This window comes from Scardinius erythrophthalmus, assembly GCF_964197995.2.
Source record: "Scardinius erythrophthalmus genome assembly, chromosome: 14".
In the NCBI taxonomy this organism is placed as follows: Eukaryota; Metazoa; Chordata; class Actinopteri; order Cypriniformes; family Leuciscidae; genus Scardinius; species Scardinius erythrophthalmus.
This window is the reverse complement of record NC_138234.1, coordinates 32,090,766-32,113,749: the sequence shown is the minus strand read 5'-3', so window position 1 is coordinate 32,113,749 and position 22,984 is coordinate 32,090,766. Positions and strand designations below refer to the sequence as shown.

Genomic DNA, 22,984 nt, shown 5'->3' with positions numbered 1-22,984 from the left:
GGTCAGAGGTTATAACCACACTCCTCATTTGGCGATTGAGTAACGGAGTGCGGGCCTCTCCCTGAAGAGACTGACTGCGGTGATTAATGACTCCGATACAGTGCCATCAATAGGACGCTGTGCATGTGAGCAGTCAGCCTGGCTGTCCGCAGGCCCTGGAAAACCTCCAGGAGCCAATCAGGCTTGCTTTTGCCTAAGCCCTGGTCAGCTCAAAGCTGACCTTCTCCACTTCGCACTGTACTCCTTCCCCACCCTGCTCTGACATAGCTGAGCCTTCTATTAATGGCAACTGCAGGGCACGAGGAAAAGGAGATAGAGGCTGGCTAAAGAAGTCATTCACGACTGGAAAAGCAAGCCGGCCCTGGCAACAGGATAAAAGTCGCCAATGTTCAAAGACTCTGGCCAGTTTACATGAGCAAAGACAGTTAATGATATAAATAGAAATTCGTCCCCTCATTTGACTTAAACCAGTAATTTATGACTTCTACAATTGCTCATTAGCAGATAATGATATATAAAGCATTTCACATGGATCTACAATTATAAAGAATGATTTCAAAGAAATTTTGAAGAGTAATTTCACTGATAAATAATTAGCCTAATATTTTACAAGGGAGGATGACTAGACAAAAATAAGTAGGGATGCACTGATATGAAAAGTTGTCTGATACCGATAATTCTTTATATTTGAAAGCCGATAACTAATATATTGGTTGATAAATCAAAATTAAAATTTTTATATCATTTTTTGAGAGCCTGGTTACAAAAACAAAAGCAAAGTCTTACCATTAACAGCCATGTCTGTAGCCTATATGACAGACTTGGGCTGCACATATATTTTCTTTTTTTGAAGAGATTCCAATCGTATTTCAAGCAATTCAAAACCATAATGGTGAACAGTGCACATCTGAAGTGTCCAAGCTGAAGGAAACAATCCATTACTTATCGACTTTAATATATTGGCCTAATTTAATATCGGCCAACACTGATATGGCAGCCGATACTTCGCGCGTCCCTAAAAATTGTTTTTTTTTTAATTTTATAATATTTATATTTTATTGCATGATTTGATTCATTTCCATTATTCAATTTGTTTGGAATGAAAGGAAAACTAGCCAAGTTTCCACTGTCGGGCCAAAACACTTGAGCCTAAAGCAGGCGTGCTAGTGCGTGCCAGGTTTTCTGGCCCACCGAATACCTTGGTCCAAAGCGGGCCAGCTCGGGCTAGAGGAGTGGTGACGAACAGAGGCGGGGTTTACCTGATTCTGGAGACGGCAGCGCCGGATGATTCAGCATTAACGACTTGTAAAATTATTTACCTCAAAACTCTCTTTCACGTTTGAATGCCTTCTGTTTGTGATCCGATGTGGATACTGATCACCAAATAGAGATTTATACGCGATGCAAAAGACTATGCAGGCTAGCCATTATCATAGTAAACATGGTAAACATGACCGCTTGAAGAAATTACATAAATCATAAAGGCTATCACAATCATTTTTATTTTATCTGTCAGTAGCCTGCGTCTCGTCTCTTTATACCGGACTATTATAACATAAAGCAACTTTTTTTCGGGAGATTCCTGTGTTTCTCTGACTGAAAATATAACTGTAGCCAACTGGGAGAGAGTGCTAAAGCTCCTCACGTTGTATTTTTGGTGGCATATTTGTAGAAATTGTCATTCTTTCTAAATGCGATGTAAATACCTGTGTAACTACCAAATAAACAGAAACGGATGCAACTGAATTAGTAAGTGTGTCCTCTTTCTTTAGTGAAATAGACCTAACGGTAGGCTAAACCACTATTTCTGTGCGACTAATGTGCAATTTTGACACAAATTAATTCATCATGATCAATGTAGGCCTATCACTTTTTATTGTAAACCTGTGGTAAAACATTGATGCTTAGGTTTTAAAAATTCAAGTAAACAACAACAATGCCAGCAAACAGTCGCTTTTATCATGATTGTTTTGCGATCACACTGTTTCCAATGATTTCTTTCTGATTAGTTTTCTGATAAAACTTCCATTTGTTGGTGAAATGATGTGTTTGTGTGACGTTGTTCCAGAGAGACGTGTTACGGGCGTGTTTTAGTAAAGCGCTGTGGAGCTTCTGACCCGACAGCGGAAACAGCAGATTTTGGGCCCGGTGCTACAGGCTCGAGGCTAATAGCCCGGCCCGGCCCGTTTAAAGCTCTGGCTCGCACTGGCCCGACATTGGAAACACGGCTACTAGGCAACTACCAGTTACATGCTAACCTACTTCATTTTTCTTCTATGTCCTTGTGAGTCTCAATCCCCTGAAATCAAAATCAACGAATTTGCAGAGTTCTTCAACGCAGATGCTGTGTGTAGGCACGCCATGAGCAGCGGCCATGTTATGTCCCTTAACAATTTAATTCATGAGATGCATGAGTGAGTCTGGGTGAGCCTTTGTGGACCACAACAGGAAAGAGCAGTATGGGGTAAATCCATATTAAAACAAACAAAACGTATAAAAAGCCATCAGCAGGCCTACAGCAGCTGGGGGTGGACCATCACACCCAGGGTCCTTTTTAAAGGAAAGTGCCCTCACAAAAACACCGGTCCAAACATGCTTGGAGAGCAAACATGAACCGGACGACCTGTCAGCATCCCGATACTTTGAGAAAAGGGTGTGGAAGACATATTGACCCCACATGCATGCCTACAACAATGGGAGTCTTTAGTGCCTCCGGCTTATTGCAGTGACTCTATCTGGGGGTTCAACACCCAACCTGTAGGCCACTGCAAAATATGTTTTTAAAAACCAGGCTCTTAAATGGATTATGTCGCAATTATGTACACCCCCACATTCTCTTATCGTGTTAATAAACGATGAACGCGTTAGAAGCTTGAAAACAAAGCTGTTGTATAATAGCGGCATGCATGGATTGACATAACTTGATTTTTCTGCTCGTATCTTGCATGGAAAGCAGCGTTTGATGCCTCAGTGCTTAAGATGTGAAAAAAGCCAGGGTAGCGGTGCTATACACCTCTCTAATGTGTTTTTAATTTGATGACAAGCTAAAATGAATCGTGAGAAACAATTTAGGGAATTGCGCCGCTTTCCCAAACGAGAAGCAACGCATGTTCACATTGATTAAAACTCGGTAAAGTCAATCGTCAGCTATTTCTGTCAGATGGCAGTACGGCTTGAGAAGAGTCTGACTGTGCTTCATTTTAAAGCTTCCTCTGTTGCCTGTAAAATCTGCAAAGCAACAAAATTAATTGTTAATTGTTAATTAAAAGTTATACTTGTCATAACCTCGGAATTTGTAGGTCACAGGATGATGTCGACTTTTTTCAGCATAAAGCTCTCATAAAGTAAGTGTTTTACAACATCTTGTAACTTTTAGTTTTATAAATGGGGACAATCTTTGAAGGATTCAAATTTTTTTTTTTGGTGCATCACATTAAAAATAACATTTAAATATGATATTATAGTTTTGAAGTGCTGGAAAAAGATGTGTAGGCTAGTACTTGTAAGCATTTGACTATTTCTGTCACAATACCATAGCTACGGTTAGTGTTAGCCTACTACATTAAATCCATGGTGAATGTTGCTGATTTGTGGACTTAAAGCCTTCTATAACTTGTTCATTCATGGCACAACTGGTTTTCACATCAGCTCTGTCTATGGTTTATAACAGAGAACTCTGAATCCAAATCTGAATGTTTCTCACTGGATCTCGCAGCGATGTTATTAATTCTGAGTCGAATTCAATGGGTTTCTACACTGGATCTCCCAGCACTGTGTAGTAATGGTGTCACGTGATCGAAATCGGCCCGCAACTGGCGAGTAGCTGTCCAATTTATTCAATTATTGAAATGATTGTCCTCGGGTGATCCAGACCCAGTCATTTTGGAGAAGTGCTTGGCACACTGGGATAAGACTGCAACCTGAAGTCTTTGAATTTTGGAAAATAAATGACATTTGCGTCATTAAATGAAAATCACATAGGGCAAGAGGGGCCTCTATAGGGAGACCTTTACAATCATGTCTGATTAGAGCTTTACTCAACTCTGATTGCCAAAAATGACCACCTTGACAGAATTCCCACATAGAAAAGAGTAAACCACGGAGGGTCCTCTGGGGTCTAAAAGGGCTGGTTCTCAGGCAGGTGCTCTTTAGGGGCAGATCAGATTCTTGTTAAGGACCACCAGTAAAAAAACAAAAACAATCTTGGAGCAGATAGACAATTGGGGCCAGTTGGTAAAGGATACCAGTGACAGCTGGGAACCCCCAGGCTCTTAACATGTACCAGGACACCATCCTGACCCAAAAACACTCAAGAGATACACCCAACTGCTAGGAGGGCAGCCCTTGAATTCCTGGCACAATTTGTGATTGCAGGGATTGATTTAATTTCCTCCTATTGGAAACTTACCATGGTAGATATACAATGATGACCAGCTTACCTCTAAAAAGTCAACATTAAAATTGTTTGCAAACCAATTTTCTCATTTTCATCAATCTGTAACGTAACATGTAGGGTGGACTGATCCATTTAGCAGATTAAATAAAATAAAATATAAATTCTGAATAACTTTGATTATTTTCAGAATGAATGAATGAAGTTTTATGATTGTGTCATGCGTATGATTACGCCCAGCCCGCATGGACTTACAAGACACCAACATTAATAGGCATAAGAGGATTAATATACAATTAGCAGATTAAATAAAATAAAATATAAATTCTGAATAACTTTGATTACTTTCAGATTAGTCAATCAATAATAATCCAATAAATAATATCTTCCATTATTTTTTTTTCCAAATGTTTTCGGGGCTCAACGCTAAGGATATGTTCTACAGTGCGTACATTTTTACTTGCCCTGCCAAATTTTTCACTGGCCCCACCACAAAGTAATGAATAAATACATTTAATTAGTTTAATTTTCATTTAATTTTCAATGTGCTTGAACCATGTAACCTTAATAAATAAGGTTATGCCACCAAGTTTCAGATACCAGTGAAATTTCACAATACTAGATTCCAATGTTTATACCACAGCAAGAACTAGTAGCCTAACTAAAATAAATTTCAAATATTATTAAAGACGCAGTCGTTATGAAAGCATGCCGGGATGTTAACCTGCTGGTTAAGATTTAAGCAGCATATGTAAAATCATTATTTTTTTTATCGAGAAAGCTGTAAGCAACAAAGCACACAGAAATAGTTTCTACATGGTCAAATCAAAAAAGCACCAGAAAAACCTTATCAGCACAAAAACATAAAATGGATAAAACTGCTCTGTGAATGATGAACCACAAGGTTTGAGAACCAAATCACCTGCCCTAATGAATCGGAAATGGCGATATGCTAAACTGACCAAAAAAAAAGAAGGGCGTTGGGGGCTAGGGGAAAAAATTAAATTAGATACAGCAAAAAAAAAAATCCAGTTCAAGGACATAAGAAACAATGATACGGCTATTATTTCTGGCGGAAGAAAGCCCAAAACACATGTCCTGCCCTATGAATTTATCAGCATTTAAAATATCATTCAGGATTCAGAATATCACGTCTGAAAACGTAAGACGGCCAGATGGCCCTCCTTCACACACACACACACACACACACACACACACACACACACCGGCCTTAACGCCACTTGGCAGCAAAGGGAGGGAGTGAATCTGCAATATCTGTGAATGAGCTGCAAGGTCACAAGGTGCTGAGCTGAAGCCGTGGAAAGCTGGGACTGTTACATTCAGCACACGGATATGGACGGCAGGAGGGATGACGGGATGGCAGACATGAGGAATAGGAGGAGGAGGGGGTGCTGGACTTTACTAATGTGTGAAAATGAAGGACAACTCTCAAGGGGCCACCAATGGCATTCGGCGCCTATTACAATCAGCATTTCTGTTCTTTGAGCCTATAAAGCCACCGAACAAGGGCCTGCTTAAACACACAACAGAAACGTGCTTGTTTTTCTAGCATATTTAAGATGCAACCAACGGAGAGCTCTTCAAAGAAGATCAATGTTTGTTCAGAACAAACGACAGTACAGCAAATTGCAAGGAACCATTTTTTACTTGCAGCAACTTTGATGGCAAGAACTGATCAAAGCCACTGTTTTTGCTAACAGTAAACGGACTCAATGTGGCAAAAGTGGCAAGTAGTGCCCGTAACCCAAAACAGAAGGGCAACAGATGGCCTGAGAGACATAACCACTGACTTGTTTAACACAAAGTGTCTTAGATCAATGGTCTGTGTCAATAAACACCTCACAGTAGACATCAACAACCCAACTGTGTATTTAACATAGATGCTGAGATACACGTGGGTCTGGTTTAGACAATAACTCTCGAGGATAACTTCTGTTTGTTATGAAACCAGGAAGGCTGGAACTGTAGCCTGCGGATAAGGACACAAAACAGGGAAAATCACTGATAAGACTGTGCTGAGAGATATTCCTATATCCGTGATACTTGAGAAGGCTGTACAGCAGTCAAATATCTCATAGATTTTTGTTGTGGAAAACATTCTCTCGAATATAAGCCACATAAATCAAATACACAGAAATATTATAAAAACACAGAGAAGCCAAATACGAAAAAAATAATCACATTGAGAGACTCTTTTTGGATGAGAACCCCCAGTGATCCTATTCTTCTTGTCATACGCTTAAAGAGAGCAGTAGTTTCAGATGAAACATTTGCATAAAATAACTAATCCACTGTACCAAATGACTTTTCTTCATTACATTGATGACAGAAGGGTGCCACTGTGTTGGAATCACTCATACTTTTCCACAATGTCTGGAATGAAATCAGCTCAAACTGCTTTCAGACTCATTTATGCATTCATTGTAGGGCTGTCACTAACAATTATTTTGGTAACCGAGTAATCGATCAATTATTTTGGTAATTGGTCTTTTTTTTTTTACAAAAACATAAAATAAAAATGAACCGAAGTGAACAATAGCCTTTAGAATGGCTTAAATTACTAATAAAACAAAAGGCTAATTGGTTCAAATAAAGTATTAAAAGCAAGCATTCATATGGGTGTATTGAACAACACTTAATACATAATGCCACTGTAATTTCATGAGCAAGAACATGTGGAGCAAGGGTTTATACTTTTATTTTGAAATCACAATGAAAAATTTGCATATAGAAACATTGATGTAGGCTATTCTGCTGTTGGCGATTTACCTTACAAATTTTACCAATGTGATAATGTGATATTGATTTTGTTTATAATTGAGATTACACTTAAAAAATTTAACATTGCAATTTGATAATGTTCTGTTGACTTGGACTGACAATGTTTAACCGTAGGATTCAGGTACAGAAATGTAATAAAAATAAAATAGCATTGTAGTTTTCACTTTATAAATTAAATATAGATTAATCTTTTGTAAAACCTGTGTTTTGTTGTTTGATTAACATTAATGACAGTGAGCAGCAGGTTATAGCAGACCTAACGCACAGATCCAATGTAATGATACACATCCGATTTCTTTCTCAGCGGTTTACATTCACTTAAGACATAACTGACTGAGTTTACGAGAATACTAGCAGAGATGGCTATTTTATTTTTTTGTGTGTATGTGTCCATTCAAGCGCAAGGAGACACCAAAGAGGAATTAATTCAAAGTTTGTGTGCTATCTGAAACGCACCTATCTGTGTGTGTCACGCTTCGAGTGTGTGCGGTAACAGCGTGCAAGTACTGAATTGAGTACTCATTTGCCTCTTATTGCACTGAAATGGTTTAAAATCGCTTGAATGTGTAAATTGGTAAGACAAAACACGTGCAAATGATAAACTTTCACTCTATGATGGTTAAACTGCAATTAACCGGCAAATCAAATGCGTGCCGAACCGTGGGGCCTGGTCCTTACAGATCACGGATCAACGCCGTTAGACAAAATCATCAAGTATTCAAATATTCATTAAAAATCTAGATGCTAACTGCCATTTTAACAATATGTTAAATTATGCCAATTTAAATGTCACCAAGCAAATGTTAGCAGACTCACACAAGATTTATCATATTTGTGTGAATGACGTGTGATTTAGTTAGAATTAGCTAAATAAGTAGGCTAATGCTTTGCACCACATGCCATTGTTTTCCAACAAAAGTATTAGCCTAAGTGAACATCTATTTAATATAATATGAAATATTACATTAACAAGCTACACAATCTAAAGCCAATTATTTTAGAATTATTCATGCTACTTTAATAACCTTATATTAATTGAGAGCCTAGGCTATATGGAATAGCCTATTTGTAATTTGTAAAAATGAATTTGTCACACTGCAGAACCATTTAAAATGAACTAGTAGGGATTAAAATTGGTGAAAATTGATGACCTGAGATTTGATGGCCTGAAAAAAAAAAAAAAAGTTGAGCCCTGTAACCAAAGGACAAATTAAAAAGACTTAGGCTAATAACTACAGCCAACATAAGTGGTGTGTTGGTGGAAAATATTCAACAATGAAGTTCGGAAATTTAAAAAACCTTGAACTAGATTCTTGAATAAATAAAGAAAAGTGCATTCAAAGTGCATGAGAAAAATCTATATCTTTGTCATATGGAGGAACAGAACATCATTATTTCGGTCCCATCCTTTTTTCCCCAACCACCCACTTTCTGCATTTCATTCATAAAGGAGAAAATACTCTCAAAGCAATACTGTATTTCTCCTCACGAACAAGCATTCCTGAAGCAGCCTTACCTTGCCAAGGTAACTACCTTCACACACACACACACACACACACACACACACACACACACACATTTGAAAATCTGAGCAATGCGAATACATCCTTGACAAGCTACTGGGATCAAAAATTGTTGGGTTTTAGTTTATACTATGTGAGGAAGCACTTACATCCATCAACATGAAATAACTCAAGAGCCTGGTGGTCTCAAATAATAAAGACAATGTCCATCATTGTCTCCACAGACACCAGGCAGTGTGAAGACAGGCAGTGGTGTTGACTTGTAAGAAATAACACTCATGCGTTCCTCAAGCTCCACAGCGGTTCTGCTGTATTTACTAGGTCATCACTGCAAGTTTTGAACCAGTTGGAAGGTTACATTGTTTGTCAGCGTCAAACACACCTGGTCTGGCCCATTTCCACCACCTCTATAAAGTATACATTATCAGAGGCCAAGATCTTGACACCAAAGCCAGTGTGAAAAGCATGCTCTAGCCAGTGTGATGTTTGCTGTCCAAGTCGTTTAATGATTTAAGGACTGCTGGGTTAGATGAGGCCTAACTAATGACTTGTGTCGGCACATATTACAGCATTGCTTCTGCACTAGACCCAATTCCCAGAGTTTAATACTTAGGGTTAGGTTTAATAATTAGCAAACATCTCTAATGCATCACTAAACAAAGGGGAAAAAAATATTGGTGCATGCATGCTGCATGTTTATTTCAAAAGAACAGAAGAAGCTTTGTTTGAGAAATTATTGGGAAGGTGGATTTACAGAAAAAAAATCCACTAGGCACTCGATCCGATTCCTTAAAGCGATATTCCACAAGTTAACACCCCCTGCTCCACACCAGTGCCATTCAAGGAAAATTAAATTGACGGATTTAAGATTCACAAGGAGTGGGCTGAGCGCGGCCTGGATTTTAAACTCTAATCAGACCCCCTGCTTTATTGCCGGCACTGATTTCAATTGGCGGCGGAAGTGGGGTACCAGAAGACAGAGGCTCTGCAAAGATAACAAAAGCATTTTTTCTTAGATATGTCTGATTTTGCATTTACTACAGAAGATTTATTCATTACAAAAAAAGGAAGGTAAATGAGAAGATCGTCTCTACACGTGAGAAGAAAGAGCAAATGACCTACACTAAGGACGTATGAATGTTAAAACAGCGATCGATAACAAGTGAAAGGAATATTCCAGAGTAGGCCAGCTAAGAGTGTTAAGACTGCGCGAGGGCGGTAAAGGGTGCTATTTCTGCACGCCATAAAGACAACCCACTGAAAACGGTGGGCTAAGAGTTTCCACTCTATTAGTGTCGTTCTCAACCGTTTCGACTCCAGGGCCACGCATTGTCCAGAACAATCCTTGAAGGCCCCATGACTCTTACTTTCATTTGTGAAATGCTGGCTATGGATTTTTAAAAATATACTTTCTCGTAATTTCTACCTGTTAACCCACTTCAGAGTTTGAAATAACTCTGGATGACATTACAATATAAACTAGAATACATGGATCCCACACACTCAATTTTGCATAATCACAAAAAAATATTTTTTATTTGGATTGAAATTAAAATTTACCCCCCATTTACTTTGTTAGTGCACATTACTAATCTTGTGGTGAATAAATCATTTGATAAACATTTTTTTTAATCTTCGTAATCTTTGATCAAAATCTGAAAAGTACAAGCTACGCCCCCTATTTTCCTCAGTCAATATTCCACTTCACTCGGAAAAAAGTCAGGCGCAACTTCACGGTGACGTTAATGAGCAATGAAAGCTTTACACACACACTATACAAATGTCCATGGAGTTTTTCAAGGTCTAGAAAGCAAACTTTTAAAACGTTTTCCAAGAACATAGAAATCCTGGTTCTTCACAGGAATAAAAGAGCTGTTGAGGGGGGTACATTAAAATAAGATATCTTGATCTTTAGTGGTTTCATTTAAATCATTTTTAGTTATCTCAGGGGCCCTTGGAAGTAGTACACATGACCAAGATCACCAGAAGCGATTAGTTAAACTAAGGCCTAGATTTATGTTTCAACTTGAATTAGCTTTCGAATGCAATAAATATCAGAGGATGAAAAAAAAAAAACGTCCTGGCCAAATCATAAATGGTTAATATATCATTGTTTAAACAGCACATTGTAAATCACTAACTTTAAGTAGACGTTTCAAGGCCTAAGGCGTTCACGTGACTCCCACTTTTGTGAATATGTAGCTGGCCTGAGTACAACTGGCACCAGGGATGGAAATTAACTTTTTTGTCCACCGGCCACTGTGGCTGGTGGATTTCAAAATCTACCAGCCACTCAATGTTTTTACCAGCCACTTTCTTGTTTTTAACCGACAATGTGTAACTGCATGTGAAAATTAATACTACAAGATCTACTATACTCAAGCAGTTTATTTAATCTCAAGTCTCAATGAAATACTGACATTTTCTCTTTCTCTCTTATACACACACACACCATGAACTGATATACATTTCATTAAATGAGTAGGGCAGATTAAAATTTGGATGATTCGTGGTCTTTTATGGCTTCCAGTTAGGGCTGCACAATTATGACAAAAATCATATTTGTCGATTATTCCCTTGAAATTGTAATTACGATTATTAATTACGATTATCATAATTCACATTGAATGATGTTTTGAATAGTTTGGCCATGAACCCACATTTCCCCATGGTCATCAAGCTGCGACCCACCCTTTTAGGAATTATGTAGGCCTATTATAATACATTTGTTTACACAAAAATTGTTGACACACACAAGTTCTGTCCCCCTTTACTTAACATAATAAAATATAAGAATATGACTAATACTGATAAATAAACAGTATAGGCCTACAAAGTTAAGCTATTAAATAGCAGTCCCAAACTAGTTTTTGTTAATACAATCTTGGTATGAGCCACCACAGTCATATAAAAATATAGAAATAACCAATAAGTGGCATTTTTGGGGTTATGGAAACAACAGTTTGGCTACCATGGTGATACACAATACTTACAAGAACTGTTAAAGAAACATGGAAGCTGCTTCTGATAAATAGAATGAACATCATACCTGCATGCAAAACACATGACGTACCAATAATCTAATTTATTGGTATTTTACTTTTATTTCGTTACTTACTAATTTACGACGTTGCATGCTCGTATTTCTTTTGCGCTTTAGTGAAGTGATACAGCGCGCGTCGGCGCATTTGCGCGTGCAATTAAAGAGTGCAGGCTACGAGCACAGTATAACGATGACAGGACATGAAATTTCGTTTTTCTGAGATGAGATTTTTTTTTTTTCGTAACAAGTTATGAAAATAACGATAGAATAATGACACTGACATATAGCCTGACACCATCTCGTCTGACCGCAGATACTGAATCTGGACAACGCGGGTTTTTTTTATATAGTGAAGCGATATACAGCGCGCTCCATCGCATTTGCGCTTGCAATTGAAGAGTGCGCGCTACTGCAATATAGCGGCTGAGAGGACAGGAAAGTCCGTTTTTCTGAAGTGAGTTCATGTTTTCTCTGCAGACCTCTTAACGCCTGCGATGTAACGCCACATTTTTTTTGAAGGGTGTGCCTTCTCTAAAAGTGTCCGCCGTCCGGGTGAAACAGTATGCTATTTTTATTTACCCGCCACGGTGGCCGGTAGGTGAAGCGAGTTTACCCGCCACAACACAAAATCACCCGCATTTGGCTGGTGGCGGGTGCTAATTTCCATCCCTGACTGGCACTCCAGTCCACAACCAGCCTCGCTCTTTATGGGTTACCGCGCTAATCTGTTAACAAACTGTGAGTGTTTCCTCCAGTCTAGGTGTAGTTCAGAAGGTAGTAGCAGCTCTAAGCTCACTCAAGACAACTCCACAAGTATCCTCCTATAGCCTTCTCGCAAAGATCACGACAGACACAGTCGCACTTCGGTAAACAGCAGGCAATTTGTGTGGGAGTCAAAGATCACCTCAAAGCAGCGGCTCAGTAGGGGTAAACAGAGAGCCTCCCTTCATCCAAAAGGCTGCTGGTCACAAATTGGTGCGTGCAAACATTAAACAGGCCCAATGTTTCATGTTCCTCTCAAATCCTTAGACGCAACCCCCAACTGTTAGCGATCAGACAGACACAACATCAGACATGGTAATATGTAAACAGAATCTTTAAAAATCAATATTATTGCATTTGTAAGCAGGTAATGTAAGCGCGTCTGTGTGAGGTGGCCTTTATCTGCCCAGTTTCTCCCATCCAGAGCTGACAACATGTCTCAGTCTCCAGGCCATCGCGTTAACATCCTATGCTACATTAAACTTGCGTTTCTACAGCATGCTGAGCTAGTGAATCACGCCGTCTTCCCTGTAAGACAGATCTTCCTTCCTGTTTTCCCTCTGTCGAGACCACAGGCCAGGACGTCTCCATTGAGTCCATAGAAATCCAAATAAAAAAAACAACATGTTTGCCGCCACAAGAACTCAGCATGTCGACCGCCGATGAAAAGCTGCAATTTTTTAAATCGCTGCTTTGTGTTCAAGGTACGCGGAGGAGAAGGTCGCACGATGTACTCAAAGCTGTTTTCTTCCAAAATGTCAAAGTGCAGCTTTAGTCAAAAGGCCTCTGACTCTACAGAAAGTCTCGACCTGAGTTGTGCTGCAGCATTACAGCTACATGAAAAAAGGTTGTTTTTTTCCCTTTCCCAACACTGTACTATTTTTTGCTTTTTCCACTCTCTCTCTTAAAAACTAAGTGTTAAGCTGTTGTTGCTAATATTGTTTTTTGCCGATACGAATTATACAGCTGAACCCCCCCATTACAGTTCTGCAGGATAACATTATATGTAGAGCTTGTAGACTCAAAAACCATCTGAGAAATGGCCCTATTTGAAAGAAAGAAATACGTTTATGGAAATAGCGTTTATTAGCAACCTTATTTCCAGCAAAAATAACTACATCACAATAATTATTGTGAAATAAAATGACTCGTATTACAATATCTGATACATCTGTATGAATCTATTATAAATGTACACTTCATTGATGGAAGGTTTTTTTGAAAAACGTTATCTATACAATGACAGTCAATGGGGTCCAATGTTGTTCTTGAAAATATCTTCGCATTCAGCAGAAAAACAATGCATGTTTGGAATGACATGATGGTGAGCAAATGATGACAGAACTGCAATTTTTAGATAATAAAAAAAAATAATAATAAAAAAAAGCTGCAGCCTTCAACTTTTAAGTACAATCAACTTGAATGTTTAAGTCATTTTCAACTTAAATTACGTTAAACTGACATAAATAAACTGAATCTTGATAACAAAAAAAGTTAAAGCAATGTAAAAACATACGTTGTCATAACTTGATTGAACAAATTGATTAGACAAATGATTGAAACGGAGGCACTGAAAAACATCAGCTGAAAGATATTAACGTGCACCGCTAAATCGTTGACAATAAGACCGAAAACGAGTATTAACAATGTAAACACAGTCAGGTTTGATTTCCTGTCGACTTCAAACCTCTCAGTGAAAGAGCTGGTCAATTCTGACGTTACGGCAGAACATTAACTCATTAAGCGAACGCACGTCTCCTCGGCGGGACTGCATGTTATTGCACATTACAGAAGTGCACGGTATTAGACGGGAAATCTATTTGCTCGGTGCCAGGCGGCAACATGTACATTTCTCAGCTTTCTTCTTCTCAGCTCCACACCTCTGCTGATGATGCAAGTCTTATCACAGTGCCGATAGTACGCAGCCTTGCATTAGAGAGCCGTTTCCCGCTGCCTTTAAAGCCCCCTCCCTCAGAACAGAGCCCCAGGGTTATTTACAAGCAGTGCTACTGAAATCTAGGTTAGGCTGCAATTGAAGTGTGAACTATTGCACACTGCAGCAGACAGTGCCTCCAAAGACTGAAGCAGCTTACTGGAAAATAAACAAGAGATCTGCATGTGTATGTGTGCGAGAAAAAAAGACATGTTTGTGGTAGGAGCAGCGAGTCGGACTCCAGCGTCATCTCAAATCCAATCACCCTACAAGATTACGTGTCTGATTACGAAAGCACGGGAGTTATGAGAGGTCCGGTGCATGACTCCACACTGGGAATTTTCCCATAGGCGCACCTTTTCCGCTCGGCCTCGCCTCACGGTCGGCGTAATCCAAGTTTAAGGCTTTATTTGTGCGGAGAGATTTGGGCAAAGCCCAAATAGGTACTTCACAGACTCAACCCTGCAATCATCTACAATAAACTTTCAAGGCACCTGTCCGGGGGCGGGCTCATACTTTGTCTATTTTTATAACCCACACCAACAATGAAGTCACATGTGCAGGAAATAAATCAATATTGTCATCCTCTACTAATGTTTTCTCCGCACTCCTCCAGAAGGACTGCACCATAAAAGGACGTTTTTACAAGGTACATAAGGAATAAATATCTCCGCGGACTGGTTAGCTCAAACAAATTAAGGCATAAATGAACATGCAATTAGAGAGCCAAGAGAGTTCTTCTCAGGGGCAAAGTAAATCAATAACACTTGACAAGTGCAACAGTACAACAGGCCAGAACATCTTCTGCAAAGACGATCAGCCCAAAGGGTATTGCAATACCTGCAATCGCAATTAAATTAAGGGCACCTGAGGAAAAAAAAAAAAGAGAGAGAATTGTGGCGAATTAGCCTCCCACCACAGACTTTCAATAGGGTTCCTAGTTCAGTCTAGAAATGGCAGTAAGAATATGAAACTTATAGAAGAACCGCAACAGATTAGTACTTACACAAGAAAAGAAAAAAAGGGCAGGAAGGAAACTTATACCTGTCCTCTAATTTTATCCCCCTTTACTCACTGGATTTTCCCTTGGGAAGGAGTGAGGGGGGTTGCAGAAAATAGACTCAACTACATGCCAAGGCAGAGATATGGCCTTATTCCAGAACAACTCACTTTAAACCTCGTCCACATGAGATATTCAGTGACTAAACGACCAACCGACTCAACACGGAGAAAGTTATGTGGGAGTTTGTGGTTTTAAATCTGGGTCTGACAGACTGAAACATGACTAAAAACTAGATGTACAGTATAACGTTAAGTTTCGGGTCAGATGGGAATATACAATTTGAAAAGATTCGAAGAAACTTCGTACGAACAATTCTCTACTTCCCCCTCAATGGTAAAGTAACTTGTATTGATTGCATAAATGGCACAACTTTATGCATCACACACTTTCTCAAATGCATAACATTTTAAACATAACTATTAGCTATTATGTAAAATTACTAGAATTACACAAAACAACAGCATAAATATAATGGGAACACTTTATTTTAAGGTGATGTAGTTACATTGTACTTAAATATGGAGTATAATATTAATTAACTACATGTACTTACTATAGTTATGGTTAGGTTTAGTTGCTTGTAATTATGAATAATTTTCTGTTAGTAAGAACATGAAGTAACGTGTAACTACATTACCAAAGACTCGAATTATGAATATTCCAATAATAATAATAATACGACATGTTTTGATTGATGGAATCTAATGGTTTACATATTAATGGGTTAAAAAGCAAATTTTAAAACTAAGGTTTGCAAATACATTGTATCTAAAACAATAATAGTCGATATTTATATTAAATGTGATGTGTTTGGTTACTACAGACTCATGATTCTTTTGATTAAAATCATTGTAATAATGTCATATAATGTTGTGTCTATGTATATATGAGGCTTTTTCTTCCCAAACTAGTACACAATTTCACCACAGCCTTATTGTGGAGTCAACCATGTGTTCAAGTTAAAACCGACTGACCACCGCATGTTCGCAGAGGAGCATAAGATGAAAAAGTCAAATACTGAGGGATAATGTGGAAACCAAATGTCTGGCGTGCGCATGGAGGTCTTGGTGTCCCTTGACAAGAGGGGAAAAAACCCCTCGCACAGCTGAAAGGTTTAAAAACGTCTCCATGGAGAGGCAGACGTGATGAACATGCTAAGAAGCCAAACAAGCCAATAAGTGACAAAAAAAAAATCCTCCTGGTTCATTAGTGCCACACACTGAGGTTACTTTGTTATGTCTATATGAGGATAAAGAGACAAAAACAAATTCACAAAACCATGGGAGAGTCACAATTTGATTTAAACTCAAATGCAAACCCCTTTCATCAACATTTCTTTACGAAAATGTCAGACACAACACTGTTATTTATTTACATCGTAAAACATGCGATCAAAGACTAACCTGATGTGTAAACACGTAAAACGAGACCGTGTATTAAAACAATGTTTAAAAAGTCTGTAAAGGGTTAAAAAAAGAAACGAAGAAACCAAAATCTGAAAGCAAATTCAACGCGGAAATTAAATTTGACTGCACCATGTTTCACAACACAATTACAGATTTAAATCTTTTTTTTCTGCTTGGACTTGACATTATTGATCATCTGTTGGTAATCAATACCATCTGAAACGACCCGATAATGTCCTTTAAAAAGGCAATAAGCCGAATAATAAACCGGGTGATGATAATAGCGAGAGATAATGATGATGTTATACCGGAAACGAGTAACCTTTATCGCTTTTTCAGCACATCAATTCAAAAGTCAGGTCACTGATATCGAATTATAACCAACTTGACAGATTAATTAATCGATCGCACGATACCTTCATCTAACGTAAACCTCCAAAAAATAAACATTAGCGATGGAAATCACAACTGTGCCAAAACTGAGCTCGCGATATGATGGGTCGCAGAGGAGGGAAAACCAGGACAAAAGCGACGTTGATTCGAATCTTATTTGGGATTTAATGTTTGTTTGTTTTTTTGGTAACGTAAAAGCGTTAAAGCCCATCTCACGACGTGACGCGATTGACGCGACGCGGAAAACTAAAAGACCCACGAAGCTCGTTCGGTTAAATCGAGCGTTTTGGTTTGTCGCGTCGCGTCGGCGCTCGTTTGCGGTGTAGATGGGGCTGTTACACCTGTTTGCATTTGGTTTGCATTAGGAGCGTCAGTCTCTATGCAGCACACACACAGCCGAGCCTAACAATATTACCTACAATTCAGTCCAACTGCCACAAAAGCACTTTACACGATGTCTTACCTCGGTGGGGATAGGTCGGCGTCACATCGCAGCTATTATAATATCTTGATTTCAAGCTTATAGACGCATCCGTGCGCAAGGAGGAGAAGAAATCTCGCCCTTCTAACCCTCTTCTCTCTCCATCTACACGAATCAATCCGCACACACACACACTTTCACTGTCCAGCCTCAAGACCCGACCAGCCGAGCACAGAGTCGGCTAACGTCGATTGAACCGCGAGACGCGACCAGCCGAGCACAGATTTATAGATGCGTTAATGGACCCTTTTCACAGACTGCGATTACGCGTTTTAACGGTCATCAACATCGTAAAGTTTTTTATATATTTTTTTCTTTCTTTTTTTTTGTACATTTATGTACATTTACAACACTATACTGTGTATCATATTACCTTTGCATCAAATTTCAAGAAACTAGTTAAAATTGTTTCTACAGCGGCTGTGGGAGTGACGGTAAAAACAACATCTTTCTCTCTTCTGACGTCGTTATCAATCTCTCTCTCTGTTTTTTTCCCCTCTTTGTGAAAGTTGTGAAAACACTATTGTGGAGTTTTTCTTTTGCTATTTAAGCAAATGGGAACACACAAAAATCTATACATATTTAACATAGTCTCTCATTCACCGCTATAGAAGTTTACCCAACTATGATGACTTCCGCTTCTGAGAAACCCCAAAATGTGAAAAGCGTCGATTTTTTTTTTAAACAGTCCACATCCTCTAATTTTTGCTGTTGGATTAAATAAATATTTAACACTATTCTTTGTCTATTATTTTATATGTATTATTAATCTGCTTTTCGACTTTTTTAAGAACTGTTTTTTTTGTAGGGACCGCCTGTTTTCTATGCTGGAAAAATAAAATAAATTAAATATTTATAAAATGATTGTTTTAAAATGCTTAACACTTATTTATTTATTTATTTACCTTGCTGCTTTTTGACTTCTCCAAAACAGAATAAAAAAAATATAAAAAATTTACTAGATAGATATTATTATGTGTCCTTGCTGCAGCTCAACATCTTTCCTAGAGAAATTAATGATGCGAGACCCTGATTTGTACTGCTAAAAAACTTTCACTGTCCAGACTCGACCAGCAGAGTCTGTCCACTCGATCCCAGAGACCTCTAAAATAGAAATTCCCACACAGCAACAAAACAAGCGATATTTACCGTTTCACAGCGGCGGAGATGAACAGACTCGATTCCCTACGTGGTAAAATCCGTTTCAATGCTTCTCCAATGGAGAATAACACAGGCTGCTGTTGTTTAAACCAAAGGTCTTCTCGTCTGGTTATAGCTGGAGGTCAGTACGATGTTTTCATCCACTTGTGTATTCACTCGCTCCTTTCCCGCCTGTCCTTACTTACATGTAAGATTCGTTACGAGAAACAAGAAAGAATTGGAAAATGAGGATGAATTATTCCTGTCAAATCCACAGGACGACTGCGCAGCGTTTGATTACAAGTCCTGCTTTGAGCCTTAATGACGAAGAAAATCAAATAAAAAAAGAAAGATAAAAATGAAAGTACATAACGATGGTCGGGAGCGGTCACATGTCGAGGGTTTCGGCAGGCTCGCGCCTCGATGAAGAGGGTTGCTGAAGAAAGGGTGTTTGCCCAGCGTGTTTTATCGGACTGTGAGCTGCTCTGCACTTGCTGTGTAACTCAGAGTCTGTCTCTGGGCTTTGAAGAATATTATCTGCCCCTTCAGATGCAGGAGGAGGAGGAGGAGGAGGAAGAGGAGGAGGAGGCATGTACCTTCACACTCCACCCCTTACACGACTCCACCTCACTGCTACTGTTCACATTCTTGACATCACAAAGCACACCACAGATAGATAGATAGATAGATAGATAGATAGATAGATAGATAGATAGATAGATAGATAGATAGATAGATAGATAGATAGATAGATAGATAGATAGATAGATAGATAGATAGATAGATAGATAGATAGATAGACATCATTAGCAAATATTACTTTATATATATATATGTGTGTGTGTGTGTGTGTGTGTGTGTGTGTGTGTGTGTGTGTGTGTGTGTGTGTGTGTGTGTGTGTGTATGTATTATACTATAAAAAAAAAAACGATTTCAAAATCAGGAAATACTTTATTGTTTATTATAAAATACCTTAAATACATTCTTATAATTATTATTATTGAAATATGTATGTAACACAGAACATATAATATATAATAATCAAGTATAACTTGTTAATATTTATTAAACATGATTATGGTGATGATGATTACATGTTAAACATTTTGATATACAACTTTGATTAATAACAGTAGCACATATTACATGATAATGCTTAACATGCATGTTATTATTATTATTATTATTATTATTGTTAATATTATTATTATCGAAATAATGTATATAACAATAATTATATTATATGATAACATATGTTTATATTTTAATACATAATATAAATATTTTTTTTAATAAAATAAAAAATCATACTAATTATGTTATATGTTCAACTTAAATGTATATAATATATTTATTTATTATATTACATAAAACACAATTTTAATAGTATTGACTAAAACACACACACACACACACACACACACATATATACATATACATCAATATATACATCAATAAAATGATTATGAAGGTAATAATGAAATAATTATTATAGAACAGATATAAATATTGTGTTTCTATATTGTTTTCCCACTTTCTTATCCCATGCATGTTTATGCTAAACCTCTACTTTGTCTCTCCAGGATGGAGTACGATAAGGTTCTCTGTACGTCTCAGACGGGTCACATAATCCTCTTAGACACAGAGATGTGTCGTCGTGCACAAATGTTTGTCTCACCACCAGGTAAGATATCAACAGGAGTGCATGTTTTTCATCAGCATACACCTCGGCGCTACAGAGACAATTTGTAGTGCATAAGCCAACATCTGAATTGGACGGTGAATAACCATATTTGAAGGGAAACAAGGAGACCTTTAGTCCCTGGTGTTTCTCTGGTTTTTCCGCAGAGGATAAGATTATCAACATCTCCACAGTTTCTCATTCTGCAATCAATATCCAGCAATTTCTGGATAGAAAGAGGGCCATCTGAGAGACAACCTGGGGTGGCTATCACAGATCAATACAGGCCATCTTTAATAAGGGCGAATGTCCCCAGCAGTACCTGAGATCGCATTTAAAGGAAAGGGTCCAAAAGCATCCAGGCATTTGATTGATGGGGTAACGCCTGGAAGCTTCCAGAAAGGCTGATTAGAAATATAAAGCTGGCCAGGAAGCAACCTTATTGCATACCTCATAGTAGCAAGATATCTGTCCTAAAAAACGATACAAATCGTTTAATCTGAACTCAAAGCTTTTTTGCAACAAAATCTGAACTTGACTATATTGCTCAGTGGAACAAGAGCAGCTTGGATATTCCCAATGCTGGGTAGATTACTTTGTTACCAAAAACAATTAACATGATATAAAAATGTAGTTTGTTATGTAATCTATTAGATTACTCATTTTAATATATTAGTAAGTAATCTATTAGATTACTTGTTTTTGAATAAAATAATTTTGTGCCATATTGATTTAAAAATACAAATAATTTGTATTCCATTCTTTATCAACAACACGAAGTGCATTAAACATTGCATTACATGACGTCTTAATAGTATAACAAATAGGGCTTTGTTAACTCTTTCCCCTCCAGCGTTTTTAAAAAAAGTTGCCTGCCACCGCCAACATTTTTTATAATTTTCAGAAAACTTTCTGAATATTTTGTTCTATGAACATCTTTTGAACATTTATCAAAAGAAAGAACAGAGCCTTTGCTGTTTTTTATTTTAAAAGAAGTTTTATTCTTGCTTCAAGCGTTCTTTTTTTATTTATTATCAACCCTTAAATGTGGGTAAGTTTCATTTTGAACAAAAAGCTGAGAAAATCGTGTTTCCTTCAAAGATTAGGGACATACATAAGCAATGCTTGTATCGCTTGTTTCTGCTCCAAAGAAGCCTGTGTTTTGATCAGGAGATTCAGTACTCTTTCAGGAGATGCGTAATAGCGCCCCCTACCGTATATAACAGTGAAGACACGGAAAGCTGGAAAATTCTGTCAACGGTGGGAAATCGTGCAGGTGGTTTGTAGAAAAAGATTAAAAGCTAAAAAAGAAGAATTAAGGAGAATCAATACATTTTTAATAATTTACTGCCATTTTGTAATATTGTGTAATCATGTGATCAGTAAAAAAGTAACTGTAGTCTGATTACGAGTATTTTAAAATGTAAGAAAATCAAATAATAACGTACTTAATTTTTGTAATCTGTTTATGTAATCTGCCATTTACACAACATCGTTTTCAATTAACAACGAAAAATGGAAAATTTGTTTTGGCCGTTCATTTACACGACAACGGAGTTTTAGGAGCCTGAAAACAAACTTTTGAAAACGGGTTTCAAAGTGCAATTCTTTCAACGTCTTTCAACGTCTCCGTGTAAACTACAAAAACGTGAATTTAGTGTGTTGTGTTTCTTTACGAAGTGACATCGCCATCTACTGGTCTGGCATGAATAATACAGTGTTTTTAGTCGGTTTCGCAGATCCGTGAGAACGGGGATCGTTTTGCGAAACTTTGCGAAAAAAAATCTGTTTTTGTACACATTTCCATGTAAACATACCCTAAAATGCACAGAGAACTAAACTAGGCACAGGTGGGACTAATCAGTAACAAACAATTTGTAACTAAGGACTCAGGAACTAATTTGAAAGGAAACACAGGAACATGAACAAAAACACAAAGAAACTAAACATGACCCTGACAGTCTCACATTTTTTATTGCAAAAACACTTTATGTGTGAATGGCCCATTACAGTTTTGAAATCTCTTTAAATCATTTCCGATACACAGTCAGTTTGAGGTTCTCAGTTTTCTGTGCATGGTAAGTTCATCTTTAGGCATTTCAGGAAAATAAATGTATGGCAATCACATTTAATACCACTATCAGCTATTTTCTTCATGCTAGGAATAATGTTAATAGATTCATAAATAAAATAATATATTGCAAATGCCAAATGGTGGTACGCAAACCACAGTGGGACACAGTTATAGGATAGTCAGAGGAAATCCATTTGAGTGTGTCTAATGTAAAGTGACAAAGCAATGTCCCTGAGAGCAGTCACGTTTGCAGGGCCTCAAATCCTATTTGTTTTTTCACTTAAGGTATT

General features: G+C 37.8%; 1 protein-coding gene across 2 annotated transcripts in view; it reads right to left on the bottom strand.

The window, feature by feature from the left end:
* The window catches only part of dag1 (dystroglycan 1), a 35,433-nt gene extending 15,977 nt beyond the window's left edge, over positions 1-19,456 (bottom strand). Inside the window, exon 1 of one of the 2 annotated variants that reach the window (XM_081385318.1) lies at positions 18,949-19,456. The gene's annotated coding sequence lies outside the window, so the exon portion shown is untranslated. Of the gene's footprint in view, positions 1-17,781; positions 18,000-18,948 lie in introns of those variants that run through there. The other variant, XM_081385317.1, reaches the window with a different exon arrangement.
* Positions 19,457-22,984: the final 3,528 nt, after the last annotated feature.